Source organism: Cygnus olor, chromosome 5 (genome assembly GCF_009769625.2).
Source record: "Cygnus olor isolate bCygOlo1 chromosome 5, bCygOlo1.pri.v2, whole genome shotgun sequence".
Classification (NCBI taxonomy): Eukaryota; Metazoa; Chordata; class Aves; order Anseriformes; family Anatidae; genus Cygnus; species Cygnus olor.
In genome coordinates, this window is record NC_049173.1 from 65,292,036 (window position 1) to 65,304,484 (window position 12,449).

The 12,449-nt window shown below is 38.1% G+C and overlaps 1 protein-coding gene across 1 annotated transcript in view; it reads left to right on the forward strand.

Moving 5' to 3' along the window:
• MICAL2 (microtubule associated monooxygenase, calponin and LIM domain containing 2) overlaps positions 1–12,449 on the forward strand; it is a 163,971-nt gene that overhangs the window by 5,526 nt on the left and 145,996 nt on the right. The window contains exons 3-4 of the mRNA XM_040559324.1: positions 1,103–1,132; positions 4,030–4,152. The gene's annotated coding sequence lies outside the window, so the exon portion shown is untranslated. The remainder of the gene's footprint in view (positions 1–1,102; positions 1,133–4,029; positions 4,153–12,449) is intronic.

Consider the following 12,449-nt stretch of genomic DNA (forward strand, 5'->3'; position numbering starts at 1 on the left):
ACAGCGAAGCTAAAAGCAGGGAAACAAAAAAGGCTGGTTCAGAAAAGCAAATGACTGAAGGGAAGTGAATCCTGAAGCTAGTTTAAAGGAATATGAAAACATAAAATGTGCTTGTATGAAGTAAAGGACATAGAAGAAGAAAGAACCAAATGCACTGTGAGAAACAGAAGACTTTTATCATATATATAATACACAAAAAGAGACATCTAATTTGAAGAAAAAGTTGGTTTATTTGCTTCTTTTTTTAACAAAATATGGGGAATATAATGTATAGTAGTGCTTTGGTTGTTTATGAAGGTGAAATTTTCTTATCCCTTGGAAGAGAATGTGTGTCATGCTGGCCAGGTTTTTCCCTCTTTGATGCTATAAATTGCACTTGCTACCAATAACCCCGAAGACAACAGATGTGTTAGGAAAACATTATAGATCAGGTATCAGCTATCCACTTAGAACTTCGCAGATTCTAGGCATTCAATAAATCCCCCAAAGTTGTCACAGCCATTTATTCCTCAAGCCTTTCTCAAAATGATAAGCATGTAAGCAATGACAAAATACACACGAAGTTAGCTGCTTGGCAACAACGATTTCATAGATGACTCACTAGCCAGTAGTTTGTGCATGCGTTTGCCTAATCATAGAAGCAATCCAGCCTTCCATCTTGTAGGTTTGATGAAGCTACGTCAATTCCCATCTAGCCACATATCTTAAACATTTATGATGTCAGGAAAAATACAGACCTATATAGTACAACATTGTCAAAAACATCAGGTATAATTGATTAAGACTTAGCAAAGAAATTGTCTTCTATAATGTATGTAGTCTTTCTCTACCAGATTTCCAATGTCTCTACATAGTACATTATAACTGAGCATCATTATTTAATTTTTCTAGTTTAGTATGTAGTCAAAGCTTAGTTTAATGTCATTGCAGTTTCAAAATGAAATATGCAAACACTGATAAAATCTGATACGAAATTGAGTCATTCCTATATTCTGATTTTCTATTTCCTGTTCTAACCATATCTTAAGACTTATGAAAGTAATTCAACCTGTGGTTTGTGTATCTAACATCATAAAGCACTATGCATTTATTTACTTCACAGAAGACAGAACAGAATTCAAGCTGATGTCAGGTATTGTACTTTCCTTTCACAGATTTTAACAGATTTGTCATGATTTATATCCATGTAAGAGGAACAGCTCCAATATTTCCTGTTTTTAAATTGCATGTCATTCTAAATTATGGTATTTTGTACATTTTTTCATTATGGAAATGAAGTTCGTTTGAATTAGTATTCCTTCAAGGGTGGGTACTGCCTTTTTTTTTCCTGCTTCATGCCACATTTTTAGTGGTTGCAATGGTGAATAAGTTTGTGTATTACATAGCAGAAAACAGAAATTCCACAATAAAGGTTAGCCATTCACAGCTGGCTGTTTCCCCAAGGCTACAAAAACATATGAGTCCTTCATTTGGAAAGATATTACTTTTAAAATTCATAAATTAAGGATTCTCTAATCCATGTGCTAAACCTAGGACTATCCAGTTTTCTCAGCTGACTGTGTATCTTCCAAATCGCTAGTGCAAATATGAAGACATTAATACACTGGTAATTAACTTGCATATGGTCTTTGTTAAAGAACACAAGAAAAAAAACATTGAATGATTCAGAACAAAGAAAAGTATTTCATAAAGGAATAACAGGTGCTCCCTTCATCTTGCTGTCCTTGAGTTTGTGAATCACTACAGGATCAATTTTTTTCACAGTTATATATTTTTACTTTAGCATACTATTTCCCCATGTCACCTGCTTTTCCAGGTTGTTATTGAAGCCAACAGAACAAGAACTGACTGTGTGGAAACAATTTCTCTCTATTTCTTATGCTGTTTTCTTTTTCTGATGAGAAATGATCACTGGTGACTCAAGATCTCAGTTAAGTTTGAGGAAACAGGAAGGGCTCAGGGAAAAGAGAAGGTCGTGGCTCCTGGTAGCCTCTTCACAGACCCATCAAGATCTGGGAGAGGCCTTCCTGGTGCCGCTCTCCACATGTCCCAGTGCACCCTCTTTCCTTCAGCACTCCAGTTGCTGCTCACCCCCAAGCGTGGGAGACATCAGATCAAGATTCCACTAAAAAGTGGCATTTGGTAGAATGCATCAGTTCTGGCCTCACTGGCTCCAACCCCCTCGCAAAAACAACAACAAGAGCTGGCAACAGTCTCATAAATATTCTGAGATGTACTTTCTGAGATAAGATGAAAGAATTAAAAACAGCATGCTGTGTCGAATGTGTGTTCAGCTGATATTTTCTAGCCTTTTTCCCACTGTACTTCTGGCAAGATGCTTACTTAAATTTCTATTGAAATATGAAGGTCAAAGTTAATAATCCATATGGAATATAATTTGAAAAAAAAAAGGTATTACTGTATATCCCTCTGTAAATGCACATTATCTGTAATCTATTGGGGTTGTTATGACCAATTAGCTTTAATACAAACTTATGCACACAAAAATATTTTTAAATAGTTTTCTTTTAAATACAAGGTATTTTAAAATTTAAGGCAATGGACTGCACTATATTTTGCGGATTTTGAATCTAAATTTTTATTGTTTCTTTAATAAAAACAAACCTACTAAAATAACAAAATTGGGATTGGGTCATCTATGTGGGAAAGTTTATATAAGCACCTGGATTTTAAAAAAATGAATACTTCTGCATACTTTAATACAAGAAAACATTCTACTTTTGATGAAGGCACAAATCCTATGTTATCGGAACTGGGAGCAAAGGCAAAGGCCAAACTACCAAAATTACAGCAAGTACTTTGTTTTGCAATTATTTTTAAGTACTAAAAACAGAGTGGGCAAGAATGATACTGTGCTATAAAGAGAAAATTAATTATTGTGATCACATCTTAGGAACAGGAGCCATCAGCCCTGTACAAAATAAAATCTAGGTGGCATTAACACCACAAATGACCTAAAGGAGTGGTAAAAGGTGCTAGAAGAGTGGCGTATGAATAGCAATGGCTGCAAGATTTGCTGTATTGTTACAAAAACTGTGAAAGTAGAAGTGGTCCCATGAAAACAACTGGGACAAAACCTTCCAGAACATGAAGGTTGTCATTGTTCTTGAAACACTGATAAAACCAATAATCAGAAACTACAAATAAGCACTAAAATGAGATGCTTTACAAACAGCAGATGGTGCAGCACTGCAGCTGAAAGGAGTGCCTTGGTGGTGACGCCAAAGAAGCTTAAATGGAGAAGGAATGATTTGCCATTGTTGCCAGGTGCCATAAATGTTATTGGTAGATGTGTGGCTGCACAGCAACAGATGAAGAGGATCACAGGCTGTTAAACAGCATTATTGACAAGCCTATAGCTTTTGCACTGAGTATGAAAGCTGAAAAAATACGACTTGCCAGGGAGCTGCAAGCCCTGAGGATACATTCCTGTTGCTTATCTTATATTGTGCAAAGATAGGAAAAGGAAGAATAGTTGCAAGAAGTACAACAAATGTATCATTTACAAACAGGATCTCAGAAAATTTAAAAAAAAAAAAAAAACTGATGATGTAATTAATCTTTAAACAAAGAAAAATAATAAAATAATGATGCCTGCAGAGAAGCAACATGTTTGTTAGCTGTAGGGGACAACTGGAACTAAAAACACAAGCTGTGAAAAGAGAGAATTAGTGAAAGGAGAGAATATACTGATCTCAAATAAAATTAATTGAGAATTTCTCAAAAGCATTAATAATGTCCACTTTATCATGCTCCTATGTGAGAAAGGAATAAACACCCATAATTTTCCCCAAATAATTGCATGAATAAAAGAAATGACCATTGGTGCAAAGTGCCAAAGACAAAATTTTGGGGAACTGAGGGAACATTAATGATGTGCCCAACAGAGCCAGGCAATCACTGACTGATTTGAACACTGACATACAATTATCAGTCGTATTTTGGAATAAACTGATGACTCAGTATGGTTGTTAGCCTGCATTAAAACAAGCCATGTTAACTTTCTAGATCATGCTCTAATGAGATGAGATAATGCTGGCAGAGCGGATGTGAGACGACTACATGGAGACAGTGCAATGAAGGACTTGTCTGTCTTGTGGATTTTCCCAGGATGAGTGAATCATTTACTAGGTCAGTACCTCCAATCTCATACTTTTCACCTATGATGCTCTTGAATTTCTGAATAATGTGACTTCTGTGCCTTATGGAAGTGTGTTTGTCTTCCAAGAGCATACCTTATATTTTAGCACCTTGGAATGTCTTTCTACAAATAGGCTACAGGTTATTTCCTTGTCCCTTATGAAGAGCATCAGTTGCTGAGGATCTTTGATCTGTGTGCCTTATTTTGGGGCTAGGAGTCAGCCCTTGTAATGACAGGGTTGTTGAAAGCCTTTTTAGGGCCATGCCAATGCAATCTGGTACAAGCCAGGTTTCACATGATACCTGTGTTCCTCAGGATGTTGTCACACCGGCTGAGGTCACACAGACTGCCCAGCACCTAGGAGGCAAATTGCGCAAGGGACAGACTGTCCTCTCTGAAAGCTTGTTTGTTGTACCCACCATAATAGCCCTGTGCGAGTCTCTGCTTTTGTTCTCTTTGCTGCCGCTGCTGAAAATCTCTGCTGACATCGGTTAGCATGCCTTCCAAAGGCCTGGTTCTTAGCCTTCTGTTTCAGACTTGCATTAAATTCAGCTTGTAGTTTCCCTCCTTCCTGCATCTTGGAAAATTGAGATTGATGTAATTTTCCTGTTATATTTCACTTTTGACCATTTTTATTTTACAAGGCAATGAGGAACATAGAACTGTAGTAGTGGATATACACATATGTATGTATGCATCTGTGTGTGTGCATGTATATGCTGAGAGCACAATAATGTTTTTAATGTATTTAAAGCATGATGGATTAGTCCTCCAACAAAATGAATATAGTCCTAATAAATTTCCTCAGCATGCCTTATGTGTCTTATGATAAATAATGAATTAAAGTAATTGCTTTGTCTTGTTTACATCTGTGCTTCTGCTGGTGTACCATTTCATATGTGCACTATGCTGGACGTGTTTGTTGTGAACAATGCCTCCTGATGTTGAAATGCGGTATATAACAGCAGCTCTTCACTATTATAATCCAGCAAATTAAAAGGTGATTTCTGTTTTAATGCAGCTTCATCTGATGGTAGAACAGTTTCCTACATTTATCTTGAACTGCTGTACTTACTACAAGGATTTTTTTTTGATAGCTAGAGTGAATACCTCAGGTTTTAATGTCCTTCCAATTGTACTTCAAGCTAAGGACTGTGTGGAGCCTGTCCTTCTGGGGTGCCCCTCCAAAAAAGGAGTTTGGTATCTGCAAAGGGGGCTGACAGCTCCAAGGATCTCTATAAGCTTACTCACCTGTAAGGTAATGATGGCAGAAAGCAATTCCTCCAGAGCTGAAATAAAGCCCTGTAGGAACATGGGATAATTCTGTTCTCTGTTCAGTACTCCTTTTTGGCTGACATCTCTACTTTGGAACAAAATTGTGTTTCAAAGTAAATAGGAAAAAAAGGAAATAAAAAAAAATCTGATTTATTTGTTTTTGCTAACTTTTTAACTGGACCATGTTACCTGATAATTTTATCTGTGTCCTGAAAACACATCTTGCTTTAGGTACTTACTGAAGTAAATCACTTAATAAAGTAAATGTCCCAGGAAGAAGTTTCAGTTTTCTCCTTGTCAGAACAAAAGATCCAATGAACTTACAAAGAATTTTGCTCAGATTTGCAATAATGACAATGGTTTTTAAATCTTATTCCTACATATTTCCAGGCAGCTGCCTTGTGATTTGTGAGTTGAGTTTTCACTGTTTTTCTGGACTCACACAGCGTAAGGCACACAGTCCTGTGGCTGGGAGCTGCCTAGGAAGGTGTCACTGTAACTTAGCTGGAGTAAAGCGTTTATACTTCAGGTTCTGTCTTCCACAAGATTGCATCCTTTCTTATTTCTGATTGACTGCTCCCAAGGCTTCAGTCAGACAAATACTTTCAAGGTGTTATTAATTCGTTAAGTTCTGCAAAAGCAAAGTACAAGTTCTGATCATGCTATATCCTTCATCCCTTATATATCATATACTATATATGTGATACAGCTGTGGCAATGAACAGACACACCCTGTGTCTCATTTCCCAGAAGGCTCCAGTATTGCCACTGTCTAGGGAAAAAGATTGGTTAATAACCCATCTATTTCAAGGTTTTAATATACTTTACTAAAGTTACACACTATCTATAGCAAAGTTTTTCTTATGACTTTTTGACATGCATGTATATCTTCCCAGCATAAGTCACACAGGTGGATGGATTTGTATGTATTTGCTGCAAGCTTATGCATCTCTGTCACAGGATTATACCATAATTTATCTACTTTTGTGACTATGTTATTTCACCCATTCTGATTGGTTTTTTGGCTGTTACTACTCTATACTTTTTTTGCCAGCTCTAGCATATAGATGTTTCCACTGACTGGTCTGTCGTTCCTGTATGTTTGTATTTTGAATGACCTCTCCTTTCTTTCTCTAGGCTGCTCTACTTTTGAGACTGTGACTGGACACAGAAAGTGTGCCATTAAACTAGAAACCACGGTATGAATGTAGCACACCTATACTACTCTCCTGATATTTAATTTTCACCTGTGTGGCATACAGATCTTTACCAGGGATATTCTGGAGATGATGTGAAAGCTAAAAAAAAAAAAAAAAAAAAAACTACTCTAGCTATCAGCTGAAGAACTGATTTCAGTTACAGCCTGCCTCTTGTTTCATTTCTGAATCCCTTTCAGGGCTCAGGCTGGCATGGACAGATGTCTCTGAAATTTGGGTAGTGTTAGGAGAGGGATGGGCTAAGGACATATCAGCTCAGCACACTGAGCTCATTCCTGGACCTAAGCCTGGGTCAGAACTGGGTCTAATTGATCCGATATGATTGGTGTCTCCACATCTATTCAACTGGTGAGGCTGGCTTTTAAATGACACTCAGAACAATTGTTGTAGGCTCTGCACTTGTTTGATTAAAACCAACCCTCCCGCCTCAGCCTGTGGTGGGAATGATATGGAAGCATAAAGATGCGTTTGTGTGATAAGGAGCTGTGAAAATGAGAATTTCTGTTGAACAGCATGAACCATGCTCCCCACAATGCTTTGAAGGCACTAGTGTTTTTTTAAGTTAATGGGATGTTACTGTATGAAGAAGTGTCCACTTACTAATAAACAAAAAGACTGGCCAAATTTATCTGAAAACGTGATTTTATAAAGACCATTTTGCCTTATAGTAAAAAATTGATTTAGTTGGCCAAAAGTCTTGTCTGAGACACCTCTTTCTGGCAGTTTCATTGGGTTATATCACCAATGCTAGAAAATTGTCCAGAATTGACCTTGTATCAACTGCTGAGTGATGGTTTGTTTCAGAAAAACTTCAGGCTATGATAAATTGCCATTTTTCTTACTCATGATGTATACAAACAATGGGACAGGGCTCTATTTTTTTTCTGTATTTTAGACTAATTTATTAATTATTAATTTAATTTTCTGTATTTTAGACTCTAATTTAATGCATGCCTCTACATTGCCATTTGAAATACTTCATAATAAACAAATTAGGAGAGGGTGAAAGGAAGGCACTTCAGAGAACTTGAATGAGTGATACTTAAGGAAAACTGGTTGTGTCAGAGAAATAAAGCAGAGACCAAGGAGTTAATCTGTTCTGGTAGATCATCCCTTCATACTTCTCCCAGTCACCAGCCAAGCTATTCCTCAAATACCAGCCAAGAACTACTTGCAGCTGGCAAAAATCCACAGTTATCAGTGCAATGGAAAAGGGGTGAGGCAAAAAAAAGAGCAATGTGGCCCTGTTGATAGTGAGTTGTAGGTTCCTGTACTCTCATCTAGTAGACTTGAGAGAATAAATAGTTAATGAAGATAACATTTATACAATGAGTAAGCTCAGTGGTATGTATGATGGTTTCCTAGGCATCTGGAACCTGTTTTGTGCCATGGAGTATATAAAATTCATATGGGACCTGTGGAATTCATGTAGAACCTGGTTTCCCTGAGGTTCACAGAATCAAATTGTGATTTCAAAAAATACCGAACAACTAGTTCCTCAGTTATTTTGGGTATGACACATTAAGGACACAGAGAGGTTGAGAGGTGGAAAGATAACAGATGAAATGTTGTAAAACAGAATGCAGAAATCTTTCAAAATCATTGTCATGTGGTGTTCTTGCAAACAGAAAGTGAGTGGATCTAGCAGATCCCCAAAGCTCCCCAAGCTTGTGCAACATATCACTAGGGTGGAAATAAGTAATATTTTCAATTCTGAAGTCAACAGCTATACATAAAATAACGCCTCTTAAAGGTCAGCATTTCTATAACTCCCCATTCTTGTGGACCCCATGGCACAATAAGTACTGACCAGATTCTTACAGACTGAAAGAAGTGCTGGGCTCTTACACATGGTCAAATCAGCCTTGGCTGAACACACACAGTAGAAAGTGAGTAATGGGAGATTTAAACTGGGGATGAATATTCTTTTCAAAGAACTAAGAGTACCAGATAGAAAAGGCCACACTTCTTGCAGCTGGTTAATCACCACAGCTAGTTGATCTCTGTAGCTTGTATTAAGGAGTCCTGGGAAATTAGACCACTGAAAATAAATAAAGCAAGTAGCATTAATGCATTCTGCTGCCTTTTCTAGTGTAATTGATGACTGCTTAATACACTGCTTTCTTAATACACTGCTCTCTGACTCATTGTACAGTCTTTTGTGCACCACATGCATATAAGAATACACCTGTGAAATGAAGGTGTCTAATTTTCAAGCAAACCTGGAATATTCTTTTTTAAGTTCTGAGTTTAACTGAAACCAAACAAATGCCATTGAAAACTTAGTCTGTACCCAAAATCTTGCACATTTAAGAATTACCAATCTGTTAAAGACTGTAGGAGCACTTACTCCACATAAGCAGCAGTAGGATCTCTGCTCTGTTTAGGCTCTTGAACACTTCTGTATGTGCAAATCTGTGTGCATTTGTGTGCGTTTTTGATACACAGACGTGATACACAGACATGGTCATCTGTTGTTTCTAACCTAAAAAACTGATTTGGATCTGTTGCTTTTTAAAGGGGAAAATCTCCAGTCTGTCTTGAACTTCATCATATTTCTCTGTATTAATAACAAATTAACTCTATTCCTGTGCAAAACTTGGGAATCTGAAATGTGAGTATGAGCTGGGGCTGGTACATTTGCACTGCACTGGATGAACATTTCTTGGGAGGCTAGCGCTAGCGAGGAATGTGCTGTGGAAATAGCTCCATCTAGTGGGTGTGACTGAGCTGAAGACATTCCTCCGGGGTACCACCAGGACGCTGTCTGTCCAGTGTTTCACAGCAGTTGTGTATCTGTTGTTTTCCAGAAAGAAAACAGCAAACGTAGGAACCTCCTATTATCTGTGAAATTATTTCAGATTTTACAAGTTTTATAAAAATACATCCAATATTTAATGTGGTCTTTCAATGATAGACTATTCTTTTCTCACTGAAGTGTTTACAGTCCATTATGCCTAAATTAGCAAAAATATCTCTGATGGTTTGTCTACACATTTTCTGAATGAGTTTTAAAAAAAATGAAAAGCACTGGAAAAGTTTTCAGGCTTGACATACTCTTCCCACAGTTAAAGGTACTGCTTATCTCAGAATATATTTTAAATAAGGAGAAGCAGTTCACTGGGATTTGAAAGCTGGTATGTTTATAAATATTCATTATTGTCTTCAAGACAAAACTTGTAAAGGCAATGTGAAAATACATTGTTATCCTTATTTGAGACCTGGCTACAAAATCCTCTATCTACTCTCTTGCCTGTCTTTTTGACGGAATTGTTCTTAGGTGATGAAAAAGCAAATTTGTTCCTAGACCAACTACAATTAGTAGGAGTTTTTCCATGAATAGAGTTAGGGCTTAGTGAGAAATATTTCAGGAAGGAATACAGCATAGTAAAACCTGCAGTACGTTCACTCCTAAAGAAAATATAGTACTCATGTAATGGTCACCCAATTAATGCTTTCTTACTTCTCTTTCTTAGAAAGGATTAGTGGCTGTAATAGTTATTTAAGGATGGTTGAATAAGATAATGGCATCTAACTAATCAGATGCCTGCTGCAGATATTTGTAAGCAGGGCTTCAGATTCTCCAGCATCCCACCAAGGCTAGGAATGTCTGTTTAAAATCCAGGTTGCAGACATTCTAGGATTTTTGGTTTTCTGAAAGGAACTGTGCAGCACCTCAGTTGATTGGGACTATAAAACATCATCTCCCTTTTAAACATTTTTATGCTATTATTAGCACATAGAAAGAAGATATTTTTACACACATGCATGCATGGATATATATCCTTAAGACTAGGTAAAATCCTTTATGTATGAACACAATTCTGGATATGTGTAGCTTCCTTATTCAGCTGTCTTGTTATGTGCATGCATGATGTTTTTCCTCAGCAAAATTTCCCTCAATGTAGTTTACATTAAAATCTACAAAGTATTGTTTTAAAATGTGAGATTGAATACTGTGGTTATGAAACCAGGAGATTAACGTCATTAGCTCAAGACAGGCACCGTGGAGACAGGTGCCATGCATGTTTCTCCGTGTAGCTCTGCCAGTGCACATCAATCTTGATCTGCAACATTCCTGCTATTCCAGTCCTGGGCTCCTCTTGTGCCAAATTTTATAGTTTATTTATCTGCAGGTATAGCAAAGTTTCCATCAAAGCGGAAGTTCTTATGAGTACCTTTTACTCATTTTCAAATTCTGCTTTTTACTCAGCTGGTACGATCTGTCTCATCCATGGTGTCTGTTATGAAGGGAAGGGCTCAGACTTGAGTCTGGCTGGCACTGAAATAATGCCATGATTTTACATGATCTGAATGTCAAAAGCAAAGAACCACAAAGTTAATCATTGCTTACTACGACAAGACTCAGCCTCACTAATCCTTTTCTGTTTTCAGTCCATGTCACTGTGCCACTTGACCTGCTTCCTCAGAGCTGGATTATGTACACTCAGCATGTGTTGCACAAGGAATCCAGTCTGGGAAGGGAAAATGATTCTTGCAAAGCTTTAGGTGTTGACTCTGCTTGGACCAAAACTCACAGGAGAAAGGGATGATGCCTTTGAGCTCACTGGACATAAAACATCATATCTCAGGCATTTACTCACCCTTCCCGTCCTGGGCTTGCAACAGAGCTACTTTGTCTTTTAAGTACAGAGGAGTATCCAGTTTCAGACAAAAAGGACATCTGTATGCAGTGGTTTTGCCTCCAGGATTGGGAGTAAAGATCCAATCTCCTACCACCACCACACCTACTCTGAATCCACAGGAGGTCATTTTTATTCCCTTTCATGCTATTCGTCATAGCTGTCAGAGGAATAAGGACAGCAGCAGCCTGCTGTGTGATTGATGTTTGTGCTGCTTTGTGTTAAGCAGTAATGTTTTTGCATATCTTACATTACCCACTTCTAGTATATTCCGTTACCCACACCCACTTCTCTGCCAAAATGGAATGACAAGTTTAGCTCCTGCTTAGCTCACTTTGTGTACTCCACATAAGGTGCGATATATGCCAAGTACTTATCACTATAACTAAGTGCTAGTTTGCCAGACTCCAACTGGACTGGAATGGGGTTCACAAAAAAATCCTGTGAGGTGCTATCTAGATATCTGAAACCTTTTCCTTTACTTTCCTGTGTGGTTGTTAGCATCCTCTGGTAGCCCAGATGTTAGAAACAGCCCTGCAGGAAATTACAGTGTGCTACAGCAATCTGCCCAAGTGAACCATTGTTCTTGTGCTGGCACACCTGACACACAGTGCTCAGCTGCTTGCTCAGAGCACACTGCTAGTACGGCTGGGAGAGATGAGGCCGAGCAAAATCTGCTTGAATGCTCGCACCTGTAGGGGTGCGCGAGTAGGTGGGATGGACGGGTCCTTTCCATGCAGGATCGTGGCAAGTGTTGTATTCACTGGCATGAGATCCCACCAGAGGCACAAAGCATACAGACGGGCATCCTTTGGTATACCCAAGATTTCACTTGACTGCTGCTGTTGAACAAAATGAATAAAATTCAGCCAGGTCATCCTGTCGTGCCGTCGGTGCCAGGTATTTACAGCTGATACTTTACCAGCAAGAGAAGAATAGTGTACAGGACACTTTGCTAGTATTTCCGGCTTTAAGCAGTAAAAATCTAGGTCTTAGTTCCTCAGAGCATCCAGCTGGTGGTGCTAGATAGTGACTACAAAGGACACCTTTTCAGTATTTTAAATGCTTGGAATATAAAATGTTTGGATGAAGGCATCTTTACAGTTATTTCTTAGATTTTTTAACTACTGTCCTCTCTTTCAGTGAAAAGAG